Genomic DNA, 7,960 nt, shown 5'->3' with positions numbered 1-7,960 from the left:
CTTGCTACTTTCCTTTACTTGAATTTAAACACTTTAAATTCTAGGGAGTTTAATTTTTGAATATTTCACCTCTGCCACTTGCTTAACTCTGTCAAGTATTCGGTTTCACGTTTGTCTCTGTGACTGTTATGAGACATGTTCCTTCTCTTCAGTACACTGTATGTTTTTTTCAGTTTCAGTTCAGACCATTAGGTCACTCCACCTGTGAGTAGATAGCTATTCGTGATGTCTTGCCCTTGCATTTAAAACCTCTTTTGGAAGGCTTGCTGTTTTTCCAGGTCACTATATAAAGCTGGCTGGGCAAACAGCAGGGTGAACTGGAACAGCTGTGATTTCCAGTATGTTCAAGTCCTCTTTAAGGCTTAAGGTTGTGATCTTTCTCTCTCTGTCATCATCCTCTCCTGAAGCTCTTTCCCAACCACACTGTGGAAACTTTTTTTAAAGCTGTGATCTTTAAATCTGGCAAGTCATTCTGCCAGTCATTAGCTAGAACAAGCATATGCTGCTTAGTCACGAAGTAACACACATCCCAAGGGAATGTTCCAGCTCCCGGATTCCTGTGGGCTCGATAACAGATCTCTCCCAGTCTCTTATAACTAAATATTTATCAAGTCATAGAGAGAGAATTACTTCCTCTCTCACTCAGCTGTGTTGTCACCGAATGTGGTTTGTGTCTTCACTTTAATGGATATGTAGTTATTTATACAAAGCTCTATAAAGTTATTTAAACAACTTACCTAACAGAGACTTACCCAACAGTCAGTGTTACACAGAGTTAGAGACCCTTGGTTTAAAGTCCGGTTTAAGAGCCTGAAACAATCTTCCATGGTAGCTGTAAATAACTGCTAAGCTAATAGGAGAAGTGCTATACATACATACAGGGAGAAAGGTCTTGTTTTGCCTTTTGTGAGCATTACGTGTAGCTTAGGGATGTTCAGAGCTGACCTCCAATTGTCCCTGTGAACATGCTGGAGGAAGAGCCTGCTTGAAGGTTTCTGCTTTGAGACTCCAGGGGTTTGTTTCAGTCAGTGATATACCTATGGAGTAATGCTAGGAGGGGTTTGAGAACATCAGATCATGAAAGTGGACTTACCTGCAGGGTTGGAAAGCAGCCTTTGCAGAAATCAGTAGTGCTTATAGTGGACTTAGTCATCAAGTATCTCTTGATGTTGGATTTTTAATACTGTGTTTATATGTTGTTTAAGTTGGAGTTACTGATACAGGGAAGCATTAGTTATATATGTCCCCGTATTGTAATTTTAGAATGAAAACCAAAAATGTAGGATTGTCCTTGAAGCATTCATGAAAGTATCTCTATTTCTTAGGGAACAGATCTAAATAACTATTTGTATATCTTTAGGTTCTTGTTACAAAGAAAGAAACATTTATTCTTGTTCCTAGATGCTTCTTGACCCATTTGAAAATGTGACTAGGAAAAGGACTGAGTGACTGCATTTCAACTAAAGATATGATCATAGTAGGCTTGGGGGAACACCTACCCCCTCCTTTCCAACAGGAAGGATTTAACAGTCCGGATTTCTTGCTCTCAGGATCATTTTCATAGACTCTGGAAGACAGGAAAATATATAGGCTTTACATCATGGGCAGATCAATAAAACAATTGCTTTATTTCAGTCTTGGCAGGCAGTGGGATGCTGAGCAACCTTTCTGGAGAAACCCAGAAAACTATACTTGCAGCCTGGTAGATCCGATGGCCGCACAGAGCTCTCTAGAGCAAAACCAACTACTTAAATTCAGTCTGCTACTGAATAAGTAACCCATGCAGACTCAATGCACAAACCTTTGGTGCTTGTAAAAACTGAGTTCCTGTAATTAAGGAGCTGCTCAACTCTGCGATAGTTTCAGTGCCTGGATATGTTTAAAATGCAATGTGACATGAAGGAAGGGGAAGAACAGTTTTTGAGATCATACTTTCATTTGTGCTCCTAAGCCTAACCATTAATTTAGTACCAGGTCTTATTTCATTCCAGGTTTTCATTTTCTCAGTTACCTGGGGTAAATATGAAGTGGGTTTAAGCGCCACTTAAGCGGCATTGTTTCAGGCTTGTGCTGAATTAAATCAGGATGTGAAATCAGGATGTGGCCTAAACTGTAGCAAGTACAACATATTTTTCCACAGTTCTGTTTTCAGTGCTTATGTCAGTTTATGCTGACAAATACTTCATGCTTTATCTACTTATCTTTTTTTTTCACTGTTGTTTTGAAAAAAGTATGGTTGATATTTAGGCCTGACTTAATGAATTGAGTTTGAAGGGTTTTTTTTCCTTGTCTCAGCAGCAGCAAAGTAGTTAGGACAGGATTAAGATACATAATTACGTGTAAAAATAAATCAGTTCAGTCACTCTTTTGTGAAGGCACTGCATTCTGCTCCTTATTATATTTATGCACATGAAGTTATCATAGTTTCTAACATGAAGGCTCACAAGCAGTCTCCTTCCTTCTGATGGCACTTTTGAGCAGTGAGACTGCGCAGCCATGCTGCTCTGGTACATCAGGTAAAGGCTAAGACAACGCAGTTTTCAGTTAAACCTTAAAAGAGCCCTACAGCATCCTTCATTTATGCTATATGCATGTAGGAGTCATATCTGCAGTTGCGGTTTGGGGAAGGGCTTCTTTATCAGTCTGTGAGTGGGGCATTTTTCCTGGGGGGTAGGCAGCAAGGCTGGATGAGATGTTTACAGAACGGGGGCTGAAACGGTCACAGACCAATGACCATGCCTTTTGCATGGAAGTCAAAACCTTACAAGCAGTGTGCCACTCCTCCTCTGCAGCAGATCTATTGCTCTGTGAGAGCTCGGAGAGCCAAGTGGGAGCACCTCACATGCAGCCTGGCAAAGGGAGGGTATGTACCTCCTGCTAGAGGGAGCAGGTTTGGGAGAAACCTGCCTAGCCAGGGCTTTCCCTTCATCTGGCACACTGAGCTCTCCTTCACCAGTAGTGGTCTTGTCAGTGGTTCCTCATCTGTGCAAAGGGCAAAGTACAGTGGCATTTCAATGGGGAAATTTCTTCATCTACCAAAGGGGAGAGAGAATAATAGGGCCTGAACTGCTGAGTCCATGTAAGAAAGACAGGTGTTATAAGCACGGCTCTGCTTTAGAGTTACATTGGGTGTTTGGCCTGGTGATCATGAAGGGTCTTACCTTCCCTGGTGGGACGCTTTTGGTGATGTAGGAGGTCCAGCCAAAGCAACAAATCCAGCAGCACTCCATTTGACATGTGTGTCCCCTTTGCCCAGCACACCCAGCTCCACCAGTGAAAGTAACCTTGTCAGTAGTTTAGTTTGTGAGATGACTCCAGTCATGTGGCATTGCAATAGACTCAAGACCTTAGTTCCTTTGAGTTCTCTGTTCTGAACCTGGGTCTTCCCCAATATTCAAGGCAGCAGCCTTCATGGTGCAAATCGAACCCTGTGACCACCATGCCTCAGCTGACTATGGAAGAGAGGGTAGTTTTGTCAATGTGAGACCTATGCCAGCAGCTCTCACAGAGGAGGGCTTCTCACCCTGATATAATGGGTACCGGGCATTTCCAGATCAGAAGGTGCCACTCATGATCCCTGTTTAACCAGATATGCCTCCCAGGTACCAGATTTGACGTGGCTGTTCTAATTTCCAGTTCTATGTGAAAAACTTTGTTTTATTAAAGAACCCTTGTCTGCTTAAAATGGTAATTAGCTGCCTACCACCACCAAGATTTTGATGGAGAACTTTTAAGTAAATATTATGGAAAAAGTGTTTGCGTAGGTTCAGAATGCTAGTTTAGTAGAATGGCAGTGTAATATATTAAAGAGGTTTTGCCCAGGAATGCTGGATGCATTAAAGATTACTTTGATAAGTTGTTAAGCTAGATGTCTGTGGAAAGAGAAGCAAATTCTGTGTTTGGTACCTTGGTCTTTGCTGTACAGTGTATCCAGTAACACGAATATTTACCTTGTACATTATTTTCTCTGGCTTGAGAATTCAAATATGTACTTACAGCTACACTTACAGCTGTATAGCTGATCATGTTAGTATTATAAGGACATTCAGTTTACCCAGTCTTGCAACTAGACTGTTGCCAAGGTTGTGACTTAGAGTCAAAGAGGAGAAAACAGGACTCCAGTGAGATTGGTCAAATACACAGTAGGTGAGGCCTTAGTGAGTCAGAATGATTTGGTAAGTGACATGTTTTTCATGATGCCTGTATAACAGAATGACTAAAAAAGAAACTCAAACTCCAGTATGAGTATGAAAATGAAATGGGAAAACTCTTTGCTCATATCCTGACCGACTGGGAACAGTCCAGGTCCAGTATTTGAATCCCCGTTTTGCCAGCCCTTCCTCTAATGTTCAGGGATCTGCACCAAAATAAATGGTATTCTATGGGTCTGTTCCAGGCTGTCATCCACAACATCTGAGATTAAAGAACAGTAGGAACATTGACAGCAACAAAATACTTCCAGTTTGAGATAGAAATAACTTTTAAACAAAAGGAGGAAAAATATTTCTCCCTGGAACTCAGCCCACAAATGGGACATCTCAAGTACATGAAGTCAGAGTTTAAAATGAAGATCTGCAAATAATTTTAGCTATATGGCTTTTGCTGCACATGTTCTAACACAGAGTGCTTGCTGCAACAATAGTGCTGTGCAATAAGTACTTGCAAATATGACTTCTGTCTCTGTTCACATTCATAAGTCATCATTAAAAGGCTCCTGTAACATTAAGTGCAAGTCTGCTGTTAAAGTGATGGTTGTAATGAGAAAAGGAAAAGATACAGGGTTAACATTTAAACAAACAGGAGGAGGTGATCCATGAATGATCAATCAAGATTATTTTCACCCATCATTGATTTAATGTGCAAGTCAAAAGTTTTCTTAGTAAAGAGAAAGCAGCTTTGGGAGATGATTGAACTTGCAGTGAAATGTCATTTTAATATTTGGCTAAGCAGAAAAGCCTTATTTTAAGTTTGGAGGGGGGTAGCAACCTATTTTGCTGCTACTGTTTCCGCTCAGGCAGACTTTCAAAGTGTAATCAAAACTGTATCTATCATATAGTGTGTCTTTACCATGCTCTTGCCAAAAATATTTCTATGTAAATCAAATGTTTTTCTTTCTAATGGGAAAGAGTGCTATGACCTCCGGAGGGCACACAGCCAGAAACTCTTCAGTTTTAATCTCAGCTCCCGTGTGGTTTTTTAGCTGGTTTCCCTTCTCTGAAGAGCAGCAATAGCTGCCTACATAACTTCTCATCTCTCAGGATGGGTCCTGGTTGTTATCTGGAATGTGGAAGGGAGCAGGGAACCATCAGGGCCCATTAGGTCCAATATTTGGTCATCAGTGGAGGAAGGAGGAGGAGCTGTCCTATTGAAGCTCCACTGTGTCAGGTTCTGTGCACATCAACACTGCCAAGCAGTACCTGATTCAGACCTCAGTATTATTCTTTTCTGGACTTGGTTATATATTATTTGAATATGGGAGGATTTCTGCCTGAATGCCTCCAGTGGATCTGCTTGCCAGCTACCTTCAACATTTTCTTCACTGGTAGTAGCATTTGGCCTCTCCTGAGCCCTGATAGTTTACTCAATATCTATATAAAGCTGTCTGCTGTAAGTATAGGCCTCTCTGCCAGTGAAAGCCCGTGCAGGGTAGCAAAACAGTCGCAATCAGCCTGAAGTCCTGATCTTAGTCACTCAATGATGTTGCAGCACAGCCTTGACAACAAAAGCTATATGCAGAAAGGTATTTTGTGGAGTGAATGTTTATCTTGCATATTACTTTTAGGTCACTATTTCACCTTTAAATGCTCTGTATGACACATTTGTGTCTGTACATTTAGTATCAGTATTGAAATCTGTAAGGTCACTTCCAGGGAAAGAATGAATCTGCTTGAGTAAGGATGACAGATGGCTTCAAAAAATTCAAAAGGCAAAACAAGAGAAGATTAGAAACAGGGCAGTGCTGCCCCTTGTCAGGTGAGTCTGTCACCTCTCACCAGCTGCAGAATTTTCCAGCTGGTTCCCAGCCTACAATGCCCTGGCTGCAGCCCATAAGCTGTGTTCACCTGGTCCCTCCACAGTACTTGTGCCCTGTGCAGCACTGTTGATCGAGGCTGTTGCTTCTTGTAGTGCCAAACCATGAGCTCCACTGGCTCTTTCTCTCTCCTCGTCTGCTGGCACCCTCCAGTTCATAATACCCCCTTTCCTGCAAACCTTTGCCTTTAGCTTTCCCAGCCGCCATCCCCTGTCCGGGGGCAGCACACAGAGGACAGTGCTCATTAGAGGGAAAAGAGGAGTCTTGATCTATACACCTCTTTCCCAGGTAGAAAAAGCAGGGGGGCACAGAAGACAATAAAATTTGAACTTGATGGTGTTACTTCAGTTTATTTTTTTTGTGTATGTTCTGTACACATCTGAATGGATTGTGCCAGGTGTATCAATAGCAAGATCTCTGATTTCCAGGAAGTTTCCTATTTTTGCTTTAAAATGGCTGTCAGAGTTCTGGGGTTACATTATTAAAACTGACTACGGAGGAGTGGAATCAATGCAAACTCTTGATTTCTACATGAAATATTAAGTGAACTTCTTGATGAAGCAGATCAGCAGAACTTGAAGTGTGGTTTGATCTGAATTTTCCTTCGGGTATATTTTTTTCTTTTATTTTTTTTTTTTTTTTGGTCTCAGTCTGATTACACTCAGTACAGTCAGTTCTGTCTTGCCCTCTCTGGGAATGATTCTTTGCTTGTCTCCTAGAATTGCTGCTGACCTCAGCTACCTGATGCTGCTTCGTTCTGTATGGTTTTCCATCATCTCATCACTCAGCAAATGAGCGGCCAGTGCCTTTCTGAACATACTGTTCCTATTTCAGCCAGATTTCACCATCTTGTTCCACCTGTTACTAACCTTTCTCCTCTAGCTATTATGAACATGAGCAGTTATATTTGGCCTATTAGTATCTTCTTTCAAGACCGGGAACTTTCTCCATGTCTCAGAGAATTGCAGCACAAAGTAATTTGGGATTCTAAAGTAGAAAATACACAGATAATAGCTTTCCTCATCTGTCAGATATACTGATGCCACCGTATTCTACACTGCTGTCAGCAGCACACTGATTTCTGTCATTCACTGCTATCAGAAGACGCTAATAATCTGTACTCCATTTTTAAAACTAGTAGCTTTCATCTCTCTAGTCAGTTTGTTTTCTCCATTTGGCCTTTGCCCTGAGCCCAAAGCAAAGAATTTTGATCTTTGTATTAACGTAAATTCTCTCCTTCCGTCAAACACCTCCCCCCTTTCCCCCCAACTTCTATTACTACTAGTTTGCCTCCTTCTAACTCATACCAGTAAGATCTTAATCCTTCTCATCACTTAAGAAACCCCCTATAACATTTGGTCTGGGCTCTCCGTCCTCACTATTATTGCCCATCGCACAGATTTCCTGCGCTTGCTCTGTAGCGGGAGCCCCTCTGCACTCTCCTCTGATCAATCGCTCCTTTCATGTTGACAGTCCGACTGCTTCCTGTTAAATCTCAAAAGCTCCCTTTTCAGTGGGTGAATCATGAAAGCACTGTTGTTTCATCTTCCTAGGTTTTTCACCAAATACAGTTGAAATTTTAATCTTTATTAATCTTTTTCACTAAGTAATTAACAACACAATTACTAATGCTTTCCTTTCTTTTGATATTTTTTTGTGTGTCTTGAACTTGGTACCATCTTGTGTACTAATTACTGCTTATATACTAGTTATGCAGGCATTTTCCCTGTTAGGATTCTTGCTTCCTTTAGTCGATAGTGATTCCCTTTCAGTACCATTATTTCTCTTCCATGGCAGCCCAGAAAGATTGAATCAGACAGTGATGTTTGGTCCCAATTCCTTCTGCTCTGCAATGGTGTCAGCTTGGACCAAAATTATTTCAGTTGGGTATATTCTGACTGGATCAGGAGCTGTGAACAGATTGTCTTG

The sequence above is a fragment of the Pezoporus occidentalis genome, unplaced genomic scaffold, assembly GCF_034315485.1.
Source record: "Pezoporus occidentalis ecotype Australia unplaced genomic scaffold, CSIRO_AGI_Poc_V1 ctg4, whole genome shotgun sequence".
Taxonomy (NCBI): domain Eukaryota; kingdom Metazoa; phylum Chordata; class Aves; order Psittaciformes; family Psittacidae; genus Pezoporus; species Pezoporus occidentalis.
The sequence above is the reverse complement of the archived record's forward strand: the minus strand, read 5'-3'. Positions refer to the sequence as shown.